The sequence below is a fragment of the Hemicordylus capensis genome, chromosome 4, assembly GCF_027244095.1.
Source record: "Hemicordylus capensis ecotype Gifberg chromosome 4, rHemCap1.1.pri, whole genome shotgun sequence".
Taxonomy (NCBI): Eukaryota; Metazoa; Chordata; class Lepidosauria; order Squamata; family Cordylidae; genus Hemicordylus; species Hemicordylus capensis.
In genome coordinates, this window is record NC_069660.1 from 297,497,014 (window position 1) to 297,518,829 (window position 21,816).

At 44.0% G+C, this 21,816-nt stretch overlaps 1 protein-coding gene across 8 annotated transcripts in view; it reads right to left on the minus strand.

Annotated features, from left to right (window-relative positions):
- The window catches only part of TRPS1 (transcriptional repressor GATA binding 1), a 324,860-nt gene that overhangs the window by 277,639 nt on the left and 25,405 nt on the right, over window positions 1–21,816 (minus strand). Inside the window, exon 1 of one of the 8 annotated variants that reach the window (XM_053248420.1) lies at window positions 4,541–4,553. The exons of the other annotated variants lie outside the window; for them this stretch is intronic. The gene's annotated coding sequence lies outside the window, so the exon portion shown is untranslated. Of the gene's footprint in view, window positions 1–4,540; window positions 4,554–21,816 lie in introns of those variants that run through there. 8 annotated transcript variants of the gene reach the window in all.

Below are 21,816 nucleotides of genomic sequence, written 5' to 3' on the forward strand. Positions count from 1 at the left end.
TATGCTGGGACAGACCTTCTCTATTGCTGCCCTGAAGCTCTGGAATGTGCTCCCTGACAAAATAAGAGCCTCCCCATCTCAGGCAATTTTTTTTAAGTCTGTCAAGGCATATTTGTTCACCCAGGCTTTTATTTAGATATTACATACGTACGAACATACAAAACTGCCATATACTGAGTCAGACCATTGGTCTATCTAGCTCAGTATTGTCTTCACAGACTGGCAGTGGCTTCTCCAAGGTTGCAGGCAGGAATCTCTCTCAGCCCTATCTTGGAGATGCTGTCAGGGAGGGAACTTGGAACCTTCTGCTCTTCCCAGAGCGGCTTCATCCCCTGTGGGGAATATCTTGTAGTGCTCACACATCAAGTCTCCCATTCAGATGCAACCAGGGCAGACCCTGCTTAGCTATGGGGACAAGTCATGCTTGCTACCACAAGACCAGCTCTCCTCTTGTTTTGATATTGTTTTGATAGTTTTGAGAATAAAAATGGTTTAAAATTTAAATAATTGTCATTTTATCCTTTTTATTTTGTTGTAATTTGTATTTTATTGTGAGCCGCCCAGAGATGCAGGTTTTGGGCGGGATATCAATATGTTAGTTAAATAAATAAACAAACAAATGAACAAATAAACCAACAAATTCTCTGCTGCATCATGAGGTAGTGAAAGGACAAAAGGTCTCTGTAGCACCTTGTAACCTTTTAGCCATTGGCCACCCCAAGGCTGTTCTCACGAGCAGCCAAGAAGAGGCTAGGACAGCTAAGCCTGGGCTTGGCTGCCTGTGAGAACCAGCAGCTGCCTACGGAGCCCAGCGGTTAGCCAACGTCAAGGTCAACTCAGGCTAACTGCTGATGTGTGAGCACCGGCTGCTCCCAGCCAGGGCTGACACAGGAGCAGGCTCCTGGCCATCGCCGGTGGTGGGGGGCGGGAATCCCTACAATGCACCATGCACTCACATGGTACATTGTGGGATTTCCAGGGGCCAGGACCATGTGTCCCAAACCCTGCACCTCAGTGCTGCCTGAGGCAGCAGCCGACCACCTGGGCGCATGAACCGCACACCCTGCCCTGCTCCGACCTGGCAGCCGGATCATCTGCAGGGAAGGTGAGCTTCTGCTGCCTTCCCCGCCGCTTGCCCTCAAGCCCCCTCATGCGATCACGAGAAAGGGCTCCGCATTTCAAGTTCATATTTCGCTTAAAAAGAACCGTGGTTGCAAAGTATGCAGTCACTTCTCCAATTTTCCCCCCACAAGATATTATCTGGTACACATCTTATTGTCACATAGCTCCATTTCACAATGGTTAGGCAACTGTTCTCTCCAAAATTTTGCAGCAGTCTTAATACCGATTCCTTTCAGCACCCCACATTGTAGCACAGGGGGGAAGTTTTCCTCTTCCAAGTCTGTATGCATACTGTCGGGATGCCACGTTAGCTGCTTGCTTACGTGGCCCCGTGGAGTCTGGAGAAGGGCGTGGCATCCCTCCTTTGGGCCTTTTGTTCCCTTTAGGTCCGACCAGTCCAGGCTGGTCAGATCCCAGTGGGTTTGAGAGGGCAAGGCAGGGAGAGCTGCAGGAAACCACTCCAGGGAGACAGCTAGGTTGAGTGAGACAGGAAACAGGAAGCAAGGTCAGAAAGGGGGCGGGGCAGGAAGTGGGCTTTAAGCCCTGTCAGCTCTGCACCGGGGTATTTAAAGACAAGGCAGCTGATGGGGAGGGGCTACTTCTGAGTATGGGAGCCAGGGGTGCTCCAGGAGAGGGAACCGGCTGAATGCAGAAAGCCAGGAGGATGATTCAGGTGACAAACTAACCACCTCCCTGGCTGTTCCTGAGGCTGACTCCCCCCCCCCTTTTTTTTTTTGGTTACCCAGTCATTCTGGAGATCAAGAAGGGCCAGGAGCCCACCTTGTCTCCTGGGAGTCTGGCACATACCCATCTCACAGTAATAACATTCACAGTCTGCCAATTATATAAATGCAGAGGGTCATATGCACTTCAAACAATGAAGAAATCAACTTAGTGTGCGGGCAGAAACCAACCGCCAGGTTCCTAGTCCCCAGCACCCTCTCGATTAAGCTGTAGGTTGATCTAGAAAACATCATGAGCAATAAGGACTTTTCAGAGCTGAATAAAAATGTTCTGTCCAGTCTTAAACTACTCAGCAGCTGCCACCGTTAAACAATACGTTTAGAGTACTTTAAAGACAAACGTTGGCAGATTGCCTGTCCTTATTGGGCATTTTCCAATTTGCAGTTGCTGATTCGTGATAAGGCAACTAATTCTTCCATTGACACGCTGAGATGCTAAGAAGAGGGTATAACAAGAATTACTCGACCTCCAGTGGGAGAGCTGAAGGAGGTTCTACTATCAGCAAAGTTCATATAGCTCTTCTTAAAGCAATGAGGGACATTCTGCCTCACACCAAGCAAACATTACTTCAATGCCAGGTCTGTTTTCACACAAGACTTTCACAATGCAGAGATCCCGATCGCACTCTGGCTCCATATCCCAGCTACTGTTTGCAATCCTGTTTTCTCATTAGAAAAAGATTGCAAGTATCGAAGAACAAGAAGTTTCAGGGATCTTTGGCAGACATATCCCACAGCTTTATGAGGGTGGAGCAAGAGCTCCATCATTGCAAGGAGCCAGTAAACTAACCAGGCACAAGGCTTGCCTTGCAGCGCAGCACAAGGGGATGGGAAGGCTTTTCTCTCCTCTCTGCAGAAGCCTCATTTACATCCAGCAATATGTTCATGAGGGTTTGAGTCATTTGGTCATGAAGGCAGAGTCCCATTCCAACCATTCAGATAATTCCTTAGATCTTTTGATTTTGCAATGGTTCCGAAAAACTATTTCCCTCCATTCAACATTTGAAACATGTTGCATATGGAACATCACCCTAACTTTAATAAATAAATAAATAAATCATTGTTTCTCCATAGATATTTTTCATCGGGGCGGTGCGTTCTATAACAATAGAATAAAGCTCAGCCAGACAAAATCAAGAAGAAATTCAGACAACCTGACAGTAGGAGAAAAAATAACTTAATGGGAGCTACTCAAGCTAAGTCCAAGAAGTCAGAATTTTGATTATGTAAGATTTCCTCAAACAAATACTCTTGAAAGACTAATGCTTCAATCCTAAACATACGCCACTGGAAGCAGGTTCCACTGGTTTTAACAGAACTTACTTCTGAGGACTGAGAATCATACCTTCCAAGCCTTACAAGTCAAAATGATATCCAATAGGGAAGAGGTTCTCAAAGTGTGGATTTCAACCCTCCTAGGGGGTCATAAGCAACTTTAAAGGGGGATTGGGAGTCATGGGGGGAGCTGTCAGGAGGCCTGGGCCTTACCCAATGCCTGCAAGGTGCAGGGATGGTCAGAGGCTACACGAGGCAGACAGGAGGCAACAACCACCTGGCTGGCTCCTCCACTGCACACAAAGCTGAGGGCAGGCACAGCAACAGTGCTTGTTCTGCCAATGGGCCAGTAGTGAATCCCCTGTTGGGAGACAAGCAATTGCAATAGCGTATCTTCCAAGAGAGAACTCTCTTCTGGCCCATCAGCCAAACAAATGCCGCTGTCCAAGTATCCTAATCTCGGAAGCACCCACCATCACAGATACAGCTTTCCCCTCTTTGGACAAATGCCGACATGTCTGTGAGCACTGTGGAAGAGATGGCAAGTGATGGGCCAAGGCAGGACTTCCAATCCGATTTCACTGTGTGTAAGTGCATACCGCGCCTTTGGCCCAAGAGTCTAAAGAGGGCTATTGCTGAAAATGTTTTCTATTTCTGATTCAGATTCAGTTCCAAGAAAAATGTTTTTAGAATATAAGCATTTTTTTAAACTAAATATTCAAACATGAGGACAAAAGTTCCAAAATTAAAAACAGAATCTAACCCTAATTTGGGAACACTAGCTTTAATCATAGAGGGTTGTGTAACTCTTGTGAATTATTTTAGAAGATCACAGTACCAAGAAGTGGTAGATTCTCTGCAACAGGGCATTTACAGAACAGATTTTTACCCATTAAGACTCCTATTTAAATGACAGAGAAGAAAAACTGGCACATTCTGAAAAGTGGACAAAGAAGGTGACAAAATTCTTTCCTGCAGAACTTCCTGTGATAAGGCAAGTAAACTCAGCCACAGATGAACACAGCTTCACCAGGCTTAACGGTTCATGTGAATACAAACAAGACTCATCTGTAGGCAGATCACAAAAAGAAAAATTGGTTCAGCCACTGAACCAAGTAAAAGAACGGGCGGGCGGGGGGAGAGACCTGCTTTCGCTCATGCTTCTGTAACAGCACAGCTCCCACCAATTAGTTATCAGGAAGCTTTTTCCTTTTTGCTTTGGTCCGATAGCAAACCAACCCACAAAAATCACACAAAGTTTATGTTAATCCAGAAGATGGATTTAAAACTCAAATAGGGAACAAAAAAGACACCAGATGGATGTGCTGCAAGCCGTTCGGTTTGTCTTAAGCCCTATCCAAGCAGAAGTTATTTGCTATGTCTCTGAAACATACACATACCGCACGATGTTTCCCTCCCAAGCCTCTGCAAAGTTTCAAAAGGCTTGCTAAGCAGTGTAAATAGGATAGGAAGGGGAAAGAGAGAGAGGAAGGGAGGGAGGGAGGAAGAACCGCAAGGATTAACTCTAACATGTCCCCATATCAACCCATAACTTCCCCTTCAAAGTGCATACAAAGCGTTTGATCAGCAAACAGAGCCAAGTGCAGTCAATTACTTACTCTCATGTAGACTTTTATAAAAGATCGCTGTTATCTGTCCTGAAAAGGCACATACCAGTTTTTAAAACTACTAAATTGGTTGGAAAAGAAAGAGACACAAAAGGGTTGCCATACAGGGCACAGCTTCACCAGTCCCTCTACAGATCAACGAGAGAGAACCCAAAAGAAGAAAAGCATCTTTGCACAACTGAGCATATCTGAAAAGCCTAGCCTTTGAGAAACAACTTTAACAGAAGGCAGACACTGAAAACAGAAAGAAGGCACTGCCTCTTTCCTTATCTCCCAGGGACACTTGCCTGTTTTCTGGTCCTGAAAAATCACTGTCCCTTTTTGCCTTTGTGAGGAAATTGAGAGCCTATAAAACAGTTTTGTTAGTGTTTACACATGCACATTAATTTTTCTTCCATCTCTTTTCCCCATAACATTGTATCCAGACAATAAAGAGCTGATGTAGCGACTGAAACTCAGCGAGTCCCTGGTTCAAATCTCATCTTGCCATGCATTCACCAGATGGCCTTAAGGCAAGGGTTCTCAAATTCATGTTCAGGCATCTACAAATCCACTTTCCAACTTGCCAGTAGCAAGTGCACCCAGCACCACACAGGTCTCCTCTCCAGAGGTCTTATTTCCACTGCCAATTTTTAAAAAGATAATAAACAGCAGGAGTCCTTTCTGAGCAGTAGGACAGGGATCCCTACTGTTTCTTCCCATCTTTATATCCCAATGCAAATGACAGAAGGCCCGCTTCTCTCCTAAATCCTCTGACTATGTGCCAAGAAAGGATACAAGGGAAGAGAGGGGATTGGTGGTGACCACAAATAAAGGCTAGCTAGTCAACTAAACCTCAATCTGTGGATCCCTGCTCATGTCTGCAGATGCTGGACTAGAATTTCCACCATCCTCAGCCACAGCTGTAGTCCAACATCTGGCAATCCAAGTTTGAGAATCTTAGTGGCAAGCCACACCATCTCAGCACCCCCACCCCCCACCCCAAGGATAATAATACTCCCTTGTTTTACAGACTTATTTTATAGACATGTGGACCACATCCGTGGCAGTTCCATTCCTGCCAATTTCCACGGATAACAAAACCATAGATAAAGAGTTAATAGCAATTGTGGGGTAGTAGTTGCATTGTTGGGTTTTTGTTTTTTGTGGGGGTGGGGGAGAGTCCAGACCACTACCCCCAGAACAGGCATATATACTTTGAAGCCACACAATGCCTGAATGAAGGTTCTGAAAGAAGGTTCTTCTGTCAATCAACAGAGCACAGCCAATAACATTGGACATGGGGGGGTGGGTTGAGAATTCCATTCTGAAAAGACTCTCCCAACCCTTCCTGCATCAATACCCTATTCTTTTCCTTCGTCGCCAATATAGCATATAGGATTTCAGATCTGATGCATCATTTTTATGGTAGCTTCCACTTGTAATAATTATATTATTCAACCCAACATAGTATCTTTCCAGTAGCAATTACTGGTGTCTCCTTTATAGTGTGTGTGTGTGTGTGTGTGTGTGTGTGTGTGTGTGTGTGTGTGTGTGTGTGTGATGCCTTTTGAGACAGGGAACCACCCTAATTTTGTTGCTATGTAAACCACTTTGAGTACCTTTGTTGTTGTTGTTGTTGTTGTAAAGTGGTATACTGTATATTTTTAACAACAACCAGGACTAGCCTAGATTAGCACAGTCACAGAGCAGGGAAAACCACATCACCGCTTCCACCCCAGTCATTTATTCGCATATATTTTCAGATGTCTGCATATTTAAAATTGGCCTTTGACAAGCAGTGAAACTATGCTAAAGGGGAGGGGGGAAGGCTGGGGGTGATGGGAGTGCTGTGGCCAGATGAGACTCCTCAGCCGGCCAGGACTGGAACAGAGAAGAGCTGCAAGACAAGTTAAGCAGAATGAGGCAGTAGAACAAACTAACAGATTCCTGGACTCGTACCACTTCAAACTGCAAGTGAAGGGGTTGAACTTTTTAAAAAGCATGTAGAAATCAAACGGCAGGGAAATATTAATAGTGTCGCCTTCTTCCTGAAGTGCTCATCTACTCCATGCAGGAAACTTTCAGGGTACATTCAAAAATAAGCCTTCCCATCCCATACACCATCATGAGGTACAGTCTCCAATGCAGCCACCTCATTTGCAGGCATGTGTAAAGGGAGAGGCACTGACCAGGTCAGGATGAAGGTGACAAGCAGAACCTTAACATTTATGAGCAATGCAGGATGGAACAAGTGCATGTAGGTTTCTCTTTGCACCTCTATGGATTTTTCCTTTCTAGCTCCTCTTCACCCTTTCAATGCCCCCTGCAATTTTTCTACCAACTCCTTGCACAGTTTTGCATCCCAGGGAGCCAAACAGACTGTCTGAAACAGTCCCCTTCCCTTCATATATCCTCTGTCATTCACATCACCGTTGAAAAGGACTGAGAAGCCTCAACTGCAAGCTTACTAAATTATACGATGGGGAGGGGACTGCCTTCTCTTTTTAAGATTTAGCATCTTCGCAAGTGTATGCCTCAATATGAGATGTTTTGTTTGGATTATTTATTTTTAAAATTGCACATCTCCCTTCCGCTCAATGTATAGCACAAATGTAAACTATACACAGTGTATAGTTTACATTATCTTTAAAAATATAACACAATAAAAGCAATGCAAAACAAAACAAACTCAACCAAATGGCACAGCACCATCAAAGCCAACATTTAAATAAAAACAAAGACCAAAACAAAAAGCACAGCAGAACTCAACAACTGCCCTCATCAAGCCCAGATGCCTTAAAGAAGAGCCAAGTCTTCATCAAATGCCAGAAGGAAAGTAGACTCTTCTGTTGGGGATATAAGTTGGGATGAAGGTACCCAAGTGTTTGAACACTGCAAAATGCAACTGCTTTCAATCCAATGAACTGTCTACAACCATAAACAATCCTCCAAGACTGTAAGAGAGCTTGAACCATGCATTGCAACACAAATTGCAAAATCAGTAACGTGTACTGATGCAAGGTTTTCTGTGGGGTGTCCCCACCACTACACCCCTCCCTCAGAGCAGAGCAGAACTATAACTGAACAAAAATCGCTTCACACTTAACTAAATGGGTGAAGGGGTTAACCCATGATCCAGTCGTACCACGATCCTACCACAGAAGTGTGGTGCAGTGGATAAAGTGTTGTACTGGGGCAACAGAGTTCAAGCACCCATTCAGCCATAAATTTCATTGGGTGATCTTGGGTCAGTCACTGAGGTCATTCCCAGAATCAAGAACTGTGTTCCACCCAGGTTTGGGAGCCGAGTGTGCTCCCAATTTTCAGTTGTGAGGAGGCATGGTAGGAGGAAAACCTAGGTAGCTTTTCCTCCTACCTTGCTTTCACATAATCACTTTTACCCAGCTGAAAACTGGGAGCACAGACAGCTCTCAAACCCAGGTAGAACACAGTCTTTGATTGTGCGAATGAGCTCACTATTTCCTAACCCTGAGGTGCCCAACTTCATCCCTCCCACTCTTTTCAGACTACACTCCCATCATCCCCAGCCACAGTGGTCAATAATCAGGGATGATGAGAGTTATAGTCCAAACAACATCTAGAGGGCCAAAATTAGTCAACTCTGCCATAATCTAACCCACCTCACACAGCTGTCGTGAAGAGAAATTGCGAAAAGACCATGTCCTGAGTTCCTTGGAGAAAGGGTAGAGAAAACATGTGATGAATAACCAAACTATCTACGGACGACTTGAGATTCTGCTCCTTGTGCATTGTCCAGAATCTGTCTTCTGCATTTGCCCTACTGCGGCAATTTTCAAGCTCCCATTGCTGTGATAAATCCCCAACCATGAAAGCTTGCAAAATAGCTTTTGCACAAGATGGAGAAGTGCAGAGAACAGGAATGGCAGAAGTTGCAACTTGTATGTGTTCAGATGAACATTTAAGCTGCTTTGTGCTAAGGCAGGTCACTGATCCACCTACCCCAGTGACTTCTGCTCTGGCAGTTGCTCTCCAGGGTCTCAAGGGCCTTTCCCGTAATACGCTACATGACCATTTTATCCAGCAAGCGCTGTACCTGAGACCTTCAGCATGCATAGTATGTGCTCCAACAATGAGCCATGGCACCCTCAGGAACCTTAACGTGATCGTTGCTGTAAGTTTTGTAAACCGCCCAGAGAACTTGCGTTTTAGGCAGTATAGAAATGTAAACAAACAAACAAACAAATAACAGCATGTACACAGTGCTTTACGAGAGGGACTCCTACTCTGTAAAGTACTACTCAACTCAGTGGCAGAGCACATTATTTGCATGCACAAGGTCCCCTTTAGTGAACTATTTTTAAAAGAATCTCACCCTGGAGAGCAGGGCCAGTGGACTAGACAACAGTCAACTAGATGGCTCAGTGGTCTGACTCCATATACAAAGTATAAGGCAGCATCATATGCCCACACACAGTAACATCAGGAAAAACACAGGGCAGTCCCCTGACCCAGAGGAGCTTACAATTTCAATTGACATGTATTTGTTCCATTACTCAATCCTGCCACAAAAAGGGCACTGAACATATTTAGCAGCCAAGAAAACTGATGTTTCGTTAGCAAACATAGACCAGATGGCAATTGCCAGCCTCTTCAGCGTGCCCACTATTTCTATCAAGTGCGTTCCTTATTTAGCCTAAACATTCAATCCCTTCCTCTCCCCCCCGCTTTTTTTCTAGATTACATTAAACAATCACTCCTCAAGGATAGTTAGTTTAATGGAAGGCAAGAATATACAGCAGACCTTTTCAGAGCAACGCAGCATTACTGAGTTTCACTGCCATCATTTCTCTCCCTTCACGTTATTAACCAAAAGTATGCCTCCATACATATTTGTGGGAAAGGATAGCAGTATAGACAGGCTAAATGTATTTATAAAGAGGGACCTATTACATGCTGCACATGCTTTACAGGATACGGAGCAGAAAAGGGCTTCTATCGTCTTACAAATGTGTAGAAAGTACACATTAACCAACAGACACCACAGAGAAAGAAAAACCATTAGAAAGCAGTTAAGACAAGCTGATATCCAGGAAGTCTCAGCCCACAAAACCCAGAGAAGTTAGAGCAGGAGTTACCAACCTCTCAAGGAAAGCTGTTTTGAGTTTTCCCTCCACTAGAATAACCAAGAAAAAGCAAAACATAATAATGGAATGAAAAGGAAGAGCAGCACTGTAATAGTGGGGACACAGGAACTCTACCTCCTGACTTAGAATAAGAACAAAATCCAACTAGACCAACAACCCATTTCCAAAACTGGCCAGCAAAATGCTTCTAGAAAGCTTTTAAGCAAGACTCTTCAACTGCGTATTACCTCCAGCACCAGGTATTTAGAAATAGGCACACTACCTTTGAACATGGACATATCATGATTAATAGCTGTGGATAGACCTCCCCCATGTACCTCTCTAGAGTAGTGGCCATCACCAGATTTCATGAGAGTGAATTCTCTAAGACAGGAGTTCTCAAACCTGGGTCCCCAGATGTTAGAGTACAACTCCTATCATCCTGCGCCATAAAGACCATCATGGCTAGAGATGATGAGAATTGTAGTCCAACATCTAGGGACCCAAGTTTGAAAATTCCTACACTAAGTTAATTTTATGTTGTGTGAAGAAGTATTTCTTCTGCTGTCCTCAGCTTTCTACTAGTTCAATTTCACTAGGCGGGATTGTTATGCCAGAGGAAAGAGAGTTTTTCTGTCTGTTCCCTCTATTACTGATAGCACTGAATCTCAGAATGAAGGGTTTGGAAAGGCATGCTGAAGGAAATGCATGCACCCCGCCCTCCGCACAGACACGATAACCTTGTCAAAGCCTGGACCTCTTCAAAAGATGCTAAATTCAGTGCCCAAACACTGTCCACCTCCTACACAAATCCACTGAGCTGGAAAACACTGGGAACTACACATCTCTTGATTCTCAGAAGCAACAGAATAAATGCTCCCATACATGCCTCAAATCCTCCATTTCTGTCAGCCCTCCCCACTGCCACTGCTTACCTGGCAAGTCTGTCAGTGTTGTGATCCCCAGAACCAAACTATATTTGGTTAAAGAGAGGCAAGTTCCACCAGAAATAGAAGGGGCAATTCTAGAGCCATGAGGCTGGCTATGCTTTAACCATCTATTACAGGGGTTCTCAACGTTGGGTCTCCAGATGTTACTGGACTTCAATTTCCATAATCCCCTGCCCCAGTAGCCTTTGGTTGGGGATTATGGGAGTTGGTGTCCAATAACATCTGGGGACCCAATGTTGAGAATCCCTGATCTACTGAACCATCTTTTAGAAAATGAAGGGGGAGGAGCCAAGCATGCCAGGAGAGGACAGGGGCAGATGGCTGTTACAAACCACTATGCAGCTAACTACAATGGCCCAAGAAAGAGTAGCTACTCCTGTTGGCCTTTGCAGAATTAAGGCCCAGTTCACTCAAAGAAGCAGCCGTACAATAAGGGTACGCACACACACAGGGCAGCCAAACCTGAGTTAGGCTGCAAGTGTAAAGCGCTGAGAACAAGGTTGCTCCAAGCGGTGCATCTGCACCAAGCCCCACCTTCAAACCCAGAGTTTAGCCAAGGTTAAGTGAACCCGCTTAACCTCAGCTGGTGATCGTCTGGGTAATCTCCGCTGGGTTAAACAACATTGCCCTGGCCGGCTGCCATTTCTCTGCAGTGAACTGAGGAGAAGAACCAGCCACACCGTGTACAGTAGCTACTCTAACTAGAGCAGCAGCAGCCCTAATGCCCTGGGGCACCCTCGGATTGGGGGGGGGGTCCTCCCAGCATCACCCTCCACTGCACCACCGTGACAGAGGGGAGGACAGTGGCTGATGGTCTGTTGGGGAAGGCATGCAGGCCTACACCAGTGAAGTCAAGCAGGCAACATCCAGTTCGTGCCAGCAGCTGGGTCCAAATCTAGCTCCAATCAAAGCTTTTCAGCTCAACTGTCTAGTGGATTAGAGTGTAAAAGAGGCAATGAATATGGGGAACTTCTGTTTAGCACAAAAGGAAATCATAACTACAACACACAAGGTATTACTCTTATATCCATTAAAGAAAATTAATTTTGTCTGATACAAGAGTAATTTTTACCATCACCAGATGAAAAACAGCCACTCAATTTCTATAGCATTGCATACCTTTCGATAGTAAACATGGATAGATGCATGCAATGGTAAAAAGGTTTTTTATTTATTTGTTTGTTTATCACATTTTTATACCACCCAAAACGCAAGTTCTCTGGGTGGTTTACAAGACCAAAAAACCAATTAAAAAATTAACACATTTCAACAATTAAAATTTAAAATGTTAAAACTATTAACACACAATTAAAACAATGTCTAATTTAAAGCCTGGGTGAAAAAATGCATCTTGACTGCCATTTTAAAAGTTGTAAGAGATGGGGAGGCTCTTATTTCAGCAGAAACTGTGTTCCAAAGCATCGGGGCAGCAATGGAGCAGGCCCATCTCTGAGTGGCCACCAAACGAGCCAGTGGCAACTGCAGATGAACCTCTCCAGATAATCTCAATGGGCAGTGTGGTTCATAGCAGAGAAGGTGTTCTCTTAAGTACTCAGGGTACAAGCTGTTTAGTGCTTTATACGTTATAACCAAAACTTTGTACTTTGCCTGGAAACTTATTGGCAGTCAGTGTAGTTCTTTTAAGATGGGAGTGATATGGTCTCTCCGAGACAACCCAGAGACCAACCTAGCTACCGTATTCTGGACCAGCTGCAGTTTCCGGACTACATACAAAGGCAGCCCCACATAGTAGTCAAGTCTGGAGGTGACCAGCAGATGTACTACTGTTCTGAGGTCATTTATCTCAAGAAATGGATGCAGCTGGCGTATCAGCCAAAGCTGATAAAAGGCACCTCTGGCCACTGCCTCCACCTGGGATACCAGGGAGAGTTTTGTGTCCTGAAACACTCTCAGACTGCGTACCTGTTCTTTCTGGGGAAGTGTGACCCCATCCAGAACTGGCAGATCAAAATCATCTCCTGAGTTTCGACCCTGCACAATAAGTACCTCTGTCTTATCTGGATTCAGCCTCAGCCTGTTACCTCTCATCCAGCCCATCACTGCCTCCAGGCAAGCGTTTAGAGAGGTTATGCCTTCTCCTGATGATGCTGACATGGAGAAATAGATTTGGATGTCATAAGCATACAGACAGCACCCTGCACCAAATCTCCCGATGATCTCTCCCAGTGGTTTCATGTAGATGTTAAACAACATCGGAGACAATACGGAGCCCTGAGGGACACCATATCGAAGTTCAGTTTTTGAAGAACAACAGTCCCTGAGGGACAACATCTGGAATCTGCCCGAGAGAGAAGAGTGGAACCACTGCAAAGCAGTGCCTCCCACCCCCACCCCCTCAGACGCTCCAGAAGGATACTATGGCCAATAGTATCGAAAGCCGCTGAGAGGTCCAAAAAGACTAACAGAATCACACTTCCTTTGTCAATTCCTCATTGGAGATCATCCATCAGGCTGACCAAGGCAGTCTCCACCCCATAGCCCACCCAAAAGCCGGTCTGAAACGGGTCTAGATAATCAGTTTCATCCAAGACTGCCTGGAGTTAGGAGGCCACCACCCTCTCAATTAACTTGCCCACCACGGAAGTTGGAGACAGGCCTATAGTTGCTGAACTCTGAGGAATCCAAGGCAGGCTTCTTCAGAAGTGGTCTAATAATTGCCCCTTAAGGCAAGGAGGCATCCTGTCCTCCCTCAGAGAAGCATTTATAACCTCTACTAGGCCTTCTACAACAACCTCCCTGCAGGATAGTATTAGCCATGACTGGCAAGGGTCAAGAGAACAGGTTGTAGGTTGCATCGCTCCAAGCAGCTTGTCCATATCCTCATGGGTCACAAACTGAAACTGATCCAGCCTGACCACATAATAGGAGTCGCTAGACACCTTCGATTCAGACACTGCAGTAATTGTGGGGTCTAAATCCAAGTCAGCCCAAATACGAGAGATTTCATCCACAAAAAATCATTAAACACATCACAGCGGGTAATAGATGGTTCCATATTCTGATTCAAGGGATGAGGGGCACTCACTAGCCCTCTCACAACCCTGAACTACTCCGCTGGATGTGAACTTGTAGATGCAGTATGAGCCAAAAAGAATCGCTTCTTTGCTACCTTTATTGCCAGAGCATAGATCTTCAATGTTGTAATCTGTCGATTCAAGTCGAGTCTTCCTCCACTTGCGCTCCAGTCATCTATCTTGCCACTTCAGCTGCTGTAGTTCCTCCGTATACCAAGGGGCCAGTTCTGATGCAGGTTGGATAGGACGCTTAGGTGCGATCATGTCTACTGCCCTGGTGAGCTTGCTGTTCCAGATCTCTACCAGGGCATCAATAGGATCACCGGCAGAGTCAACACTAAATCCCTCCAAGGCTTCTTAGAACCATATTGGATCCAATAACCTTCTCGTGCAGACCATTGTAATTGGCCCTTCACTCCCACAAAGGTGGGGTGTGACTGTGAGTCCAACCTTAACCAGATGGTGGTCCGTCCATGACAATGTGGAAATCACAGGAGTCCCCACCCATGGAACACCACCCTGATCAGAGTGAAAGACCAGATCAAGTGTGTGACCTGCAATGTGTGTCGGTCCCAAGACTCAGGATAGGCCCATAGTTGTCATGGTCACTATGAACTCCTGAGCCACCCCAGACAAATTGGCCCTAAAGTGGACATTGAAATCTCCCAGCACCACAAGCCTAGGAGACTTCAACGCCAAACCCAAGACCAAGTCCATCAGAGCAAGTCCATGGTTCTCATCCAAGCTTATGTCATCATAAATTTGTTAGTCTTTAAGATGCCACAAAACCCTTTGCTGCAACAGACTAACACAGCTACCCCATGCTTCCATGTATGGAATGTGAGCTGTGCCCACAGATGATTCAGACATTACCCAAGCCAGTGAATGACTCCCCAATGCCAAGAGCATAAGAGGCATTAGGAATTACCAATAAATAAGGGATAAATAACTGCCCAGTTAAGATCAAATATGCTTAGGTCAGTGTTTTAGAAGGCTTTGAAATTTTATTAGCTGCTACTGTATGTGCACAGTGATTAGTAGTAAGCCACCTCCTTCATTAGGTACTTCTCACATACATTAGGCCAGACTAATTAGAGCAAATGCTGACTGTGTCAACAATTACACACCAGAAACTGCTCTGGTGTGTGTCTGTTTTCTCAGGGAGAGGGGCTTCTGCTGTGGGATGCGACTGTTCACATACTGAAGCTAGGCATGTCAATAAACCGCCCTGAGCCATTTTTGGAAGGGCGGTATAGAAATCAAATAAATATTGAGAAAGCCTGAGAAAGCTGACCTAGCACTAACGAATAAATAAAGTAGTATACTATATATTACAAAAGATGTCTCTCTGCTCCTAAAATGCACATGCAATGTTCAAACACAAAATTAAAAAGTCACTACACTTATACGGTGGTGGGGGTTGGGAAGGAGTGATGGACCATGAAATGGCCTGAAGGTTAAACAACTGGGTTTCATTCATATGTTAGCAGGGCAAAGCTGCTTCTGCATGGCTTGATTTCACACCACTTCAGTTAATAGCAGCTGGACAAATGACATGGGCTCCTTCCATGCCAACATCAGCCTCAGTGTTCACTCTAAGGCATGCATGTGTGTACACGCTCACACGTTTTTTGATGTCCACTCATTTAATTTTAGATCCCGCTCAGGTTGAATCAGGAAGTCCCCATTCTGAATGCATGTGTGCACACACTGCCTTGATACTGCCACCCAGAACAAAACTCATTCCGCACAGAGATGAAAAAGATTAGAGAGAACACTGATCAGCCTCCATAGGAGCTGGGCAAAACCTAATTTGGGAAGGAACCAGGTCATGCACTGAACTCACAGGATTTCTTCCTGAAGACACAACCAGAGCAGCATATTCCCCTCTACCTCTTGTAGAGATGAACTTGCCCCATGATCTAGCGACATGGCTGACGTCATGACTAACAAAGCAGTACTTCTGAAAAGTTCAACTCACTCAGCTCTACTACTTGGCTCAGCAACAAAATGGGAGCAAATTTTGACAACCTACCCTTCCCCAGGAAGCCCTCTGTGCCACCCACGGCAATCATGTCCCTGAGGGTTGCATAGCCCCCAGGGACATGTTTTATGGTGACAGAGAGGGCTTCTGGGGGAAGGGGAGGTCATTGACATCACACACACTCTAGCACTCTACTTCACTGGTGTTTCTCCCATCGCACTGGTACATCATTAGTCAGGAGGACAGTCAGAATGTCAGAAAACAAGTCCAAACATGGTAATTAAAAACAGAAAATTTAATGCATCTACCTCTCAAAAGTGTTTTACTTGCCTGCTTTGGGTGGGGATGGTATTTTGGCTCAACAGCCAGCACTTCTTTTTAATTCCAAAATGAGCCAAGAAATGATGCTATGATATGAGGCAGGGTCATTTCCTGGCACATTCTAGAGGGGGGAAATAAATAGCAACTAGCAGGACTTTTGTTATTAAACCCTAAATATAGTCTCCAGGAATTTTATCAGGGCTTCAAGCACTGCTGAAGCTACTGCTGCCCCTAAAGGCTGGAGAAGAAATATGTTTTCTAAAAAGATGGACCAATGCTCTGGCATCTTTTCTTCCAAGTCCTGCTATGCTGCCTCATCATGGGGGGGGGGTCCTGGGAGGGATGAGCAAAGTATGCCAGGAGGTATACTCCTAGTAGGGTCACTCAAAGCGCGACAGTCATCCCAGCTGCCCAGCTAAAGCAAGCAGGCACCTATATTGGGTAGCTGGAGGCTACTGGAGGTGCTGGAGGCGGATGATCACTTCAGTGACAATGACAAAGGCATCATTTCATACTGCGTGGGAGAAGCCAATGGTAAACCACTCCTGTGTTTTACCAAGAAAAGCACATGGATAGACAAAATAGAATGATTGTCGATGTAGTGTCGGATGATGGGCCCCTCAGGTTGGATGGTACTCAACGTGCTACTGAGGATGAGCTGAGGATCTCTCAGAGTACCAATGGTGTTTATGACATGGTTAGATTAAAGCCTTTGTAAAGACCTTGAGGGTGGAAATAGACACGGAAAAACAAGGAAAGTTTTCCAAAAGATCTCTGAACTCAGAAGGAGGTTCCAACCTCGAATTGGTATGTTAAGGGATGCCAAAGAACAGACAGTAACTGATTCAGAGAAGATCAAAGAGAGATGGAAGGAGTATACTGAAAATCTGTGCAGCAGGGACATCAACATCCAAGATACTCTAGAAGATATTCCCTACTTGCAAGAAACTCTAGTATGGGAAGATGAAGTTAGTTCAGCACATTACCAAGTTGAAAGGCTACAGGAATTGATGGAATAGCTACAGAAATATGGCAGGCAACAGAAGAAGAATCAGCCAAGGCTCTAACCAAACTATGCCAGCAAATTTGGAGAACGACACAATGGCCAACAGATTGGAAGAGGTCAGTCTACATACCCATACCAAAGTAAGGAGGCTTAACAGATTGTGCAAACAATCACACAATATCTTTAAGTTCACATGCTAGCAAAATAATGCTCAGGATTATGCAACAGATTAGAGCCCTATACTGAGAGAAGATGGATTGGAGTAAGACGAGCATGGTTTTAAAGCTGGAGGAAGAAACATCAATAAACTGCACTACACTGACGACAACACTGTGATAGTGGAGAATGCAGATGATCTGCAAGCTCTAGTAATGAAAGTCAAGGAGCACAGTGAAAAAAATGGGATGACGACTAAATGTAATGAAGACTACACTAATGACAACAGGTACAGCAACTAGCCTCAGAACTGATAATAGCAATAGCAATAGCACTTACATTTATATACCGCTTTATAGCCGAAGCTCTCTAAGCGGTTTACAATGATTTAGCATATTGCCCCCAACATTCTGGGTACTCATTTTACCGACCTCGGAAGGATGGAAGGCTGAGTCAACCTTGAGCCCCTGGTCAGGATCGAACTTGTAACCTTCTGGTTACAGGGCGGCAGTTTTACCACTGCGCCACCAGGGGCTCTCTAATGAAGATATTCAAGTGGTAGATAGCTTCTGACTTTTAGGATCAACCATCAACAGTAAAGGATCCAGCAGTCACGAAATGCGCTGCAGACCAGTGTTCCCTCTTACGGTGATTCCCAGAAGACACTGACTACAACTCCCAGAGTCCTCAGCTATAATGACTTTTGCTTGGGGATTCTGGGAGTTGTAGTCAACAACATCTGGGAATCCCTGTTAGAGAGAACACTGCCGCAGACTAGCACTTGGTAGGGTTGCAATGAAGGCTTTGGAAAGGATATTTAGATGCCAAGACATCTCTATACCTACAAAGACAATGGTTTTCCCCATGACACTCTATTGATGCAGAAGTTGGACTTTGAACAAGCAAGATAGAGAAAGTATTGATACTTTTGAACTTTGGTGCTGGAGAAGACATTTGAGGATACAATGGACAGCCAGGAAAAATTGATCATAAAACAAATCAATCCAGAATTTTCACTCGAGGTGCAAATGACCAGGCTCAAACTATCATACTTTGGACACATTATGCGAAGACCCAGCTCCCTTGAGAAGTCCATAATGCTGGGAAAAGTTAAAGTAAAGAGGAGAAGAAGAGGACAACAACCAGCAGCAAGGTGGATGGACTCGATTATGACAGCAATGAATGCACCACTGAAAGACCTTAAAAGCCAAGTTCTTCAACAGAACAGACAGATCATCCAGGAGAGAATCTATATATGTGATTGCTAAGAGTCGACACCAACTTGATGGCACTTAATCTTTTGTTCTGGGACTGCATACACTTGGACCAAAGTTATTCAAAATTGGCATGAAAGCCTACTAGAGGAGATGCCAGACCCTTTCTACCCACCTGCCCCACCAAGTTTTCTGCACACATACATTGCTCCAGGAAACAGGACCAAGTCTTTCTTTCAGTAGCACCACCAATATATGATTCTGAGGTCATTCATACGATCAAAAACTGTGTTCTACCCAGGTTTGAGAGCTGTATGTGCTCCCAATTTTCAGTTGTGTGGAAGGAAGGTAGGAGAAAAACCAGGGTAGCTTTTCCTCCTACCTTGCTTCCACACAATCACTTCTACCTAGGTTTTCCTCCTACCTTGCTAGCACACAACCAAAAATTGGGAGCACACACAGATCCCAAACCAGGGTAGAAGAGTTTTTGAATGTGTGAGTGAGCTAACTATATGCTTCTATAAGTATGACTGAGAACATGAATATTCTGAAGAACTATGTTGTTTTTTTGAAAAGCACCCTGGACTCTGAACACCAGCTGCAGGGGAGCAACAATGGGAGAGAGTGTGCATGTTTTCATCTCCCAGTTGCAGGCTTTGTAGAAACATGTGGTAGGCCACTGTGAGAAACAGGATGCTAAACTAGACAAGCCTTGAGCTTGATCCAGCAAGGTTCTTATGTTCTTATGACCCTTCCCCCACCTCCCTCTCCCTCACACATAAACACCTGACCCAAAACACCTGAACTAAGAAATGGGGAGTTCTACTAGTACATTAACATTCACTAAAATGTATAAACGGACATGCAGATCAACAAAGCATGCACGTGACAGAGGAGGAATTATTTTCACCAAGCTTCCCTGCCTCTGCAGCCCACTGTGCCTCCAAAACAACATGTCCCTAAGGTTGTAGGACCCTCAAGGACATATTTTTGGGAGACACATTGGGCTGCAGAGGGAAAGGGAGCTTGCTGAAAACTGCCTCTCCCCCATCACTCATGCACATTGTTAGTCACTTAAACTTGGACAGGCTCAAATCATCTGGTTCTTGAGTGGGAAAGACTTGATATGGCAATGATTAAGAATTTATAATCTAAACAGGTATTTTAACATTTACAAAAACTAAGCAATCACATCTCCATCAAATCCGGTTATGTCATGCAATATTGGCAGACATGCATGACTCTTTATTATCTTTGACATCACTAAACCTTAGAATATGAGGAGGAATGAAACAAAACAATGAACTTAGTACAGTGTATAGCACCGGGAGCATACAAACTGCAGAAGCAAAGTGTTTCAGCTAGAGCTCAGAAATGGATCTAAAATAATACTTTCGGCAGCAATCTTTCACTACTATCTGTAAGGCAACAATAACAGTTGTGTGCTCATAGGCTACTAATGATTATTACAGAAACAAGGAAATGTTTTTACCCACTCTGAGTCTAGAATTAAGAAGGGCTTGAGCACTCCAAACTGAAAAACTGGGTAAACAATGGGAAATGTCCCATACAGAGAAGGGTCTAGATATTCCCATTACAGAGGGTAAGCCCTATGGGCAAACAGATACCTTTTAAAGCCATCTATTTAATATTTATATTAAAAATATAAAATGAAATAGAAGTTCCATCTCTTATATTTAGCAGCAGGAGAGCAACTGTCCCTAACCAACCCCAGTACAGCATCTTTGTAGAAGCTGTTATGGTCTCTATCTTATATTTCCTTTTAGAATATGAATATTAAAATTCATATTTTGAGTTCATATCAAAACATGAAACATTTGTATGTACATCTGGCAGACTGAACGTTACTGTTTGATATGCATAAGGTTTTATTCAAGAATACTTCTATGTAGTATGTCTTTTTAAAAGTATGACCATGCGACTGTAAGGCCTAATTCATAGTGGTGCCCACTCTGTGAAACTCTGTACCTAGAGAGGTCCCTTAATCTAGTCTTCTGGAGACCTGCAGAAAGATCATTAAAACTTTTCTGTTGAGCAAGAGGTCTCTATTGAAAAGCAGCTGTCATTAATATTATAATATTAATATAACATATATTCTGCTATTAATATGTTGATGATTGGTGGTTGTTTACCTTGTACTTTTAATATTATAACATTATCATAATGTTTGATATTTTCAATATATTTGTTATTAGGCTGCCACAGGAGTCAACAAGCAAGATGGTCGGAACCACAAAAATGTCAAAATAATTAAATGTCTACATTTGCAAGTACAGAGAAAAAAATATCATTAAGATGTTCCATTTTCACTACCTCCACAAATTTAGAGAAACACAATGTCATTCAATTATGATCCTAAGACTTTCGCTGGATGTTACTTTGATTCAAATCCATGGCACCTGAAGAGTTAGTGTGATTCAGTGGTTGCCTCACTGATTTAATCAGATCTTCATGATGATCTTCCATCAACACTTTGCACCATAAATCAGCATGTACATAGACCTTCTGCTAAGTACAGTCAATGCTCAGCAAGCAGAAAACTAATATTGAAAATTAAATTCAGATCAAAGTGATTAAGCCATTCTGCTTTTATAGAAGAAGAGATCAGCTTTCAGACTGCCCAACTTTCTTCATCAGTCAATCAATTCAAAACATATAGTAGTTACCTAATCAATTGATCACATTAGAAACTTTTTGGAGTTCTTGCCTTCTGATTTATGAGCCTCATCATGCTCATGTCTTAAAATTAGTCTCCATATGTATGGAGCATCTTACTATATGTGGGGTGAAGACTGGGATAATGCCTGCCACACCTACTAGGAGCGCCTATCCCGCCTCCAGGCTCACCAGAGGTATACATGTGTCAAATTTGAATTGTGTCTAAGCAAAAAATAAAAATAAAATCCAGCGCACATGGCCCCAGTTATGCTTTGATTCCCAGAATGTGTGAGATATGTGGGTCAGCAGTTGTTAGGATTTTCACAAATTGGCATTATTCCATTATTATATCCCTGCATGTACAGTAGGCTGCAGAAAAGCAGGGCAGGCACTCCCAGTGAGCAGGCCACCACAATTCAGTTCCCCTGCTACATCTAGCCAATAAGTTCAGCCAAACCAGTCCAATGTCACACTGGACATTTCCCTCCTCCAAGTCCATTTCTCTTAAGTCAGTCTGTTTATACAACTCTCAGAGCAGTAACACCAACTGGCCATCTTTCTCATGGCCATTTTCCTACATTTCAAATAGTTAATTTCATATTACCGAAATGTATAG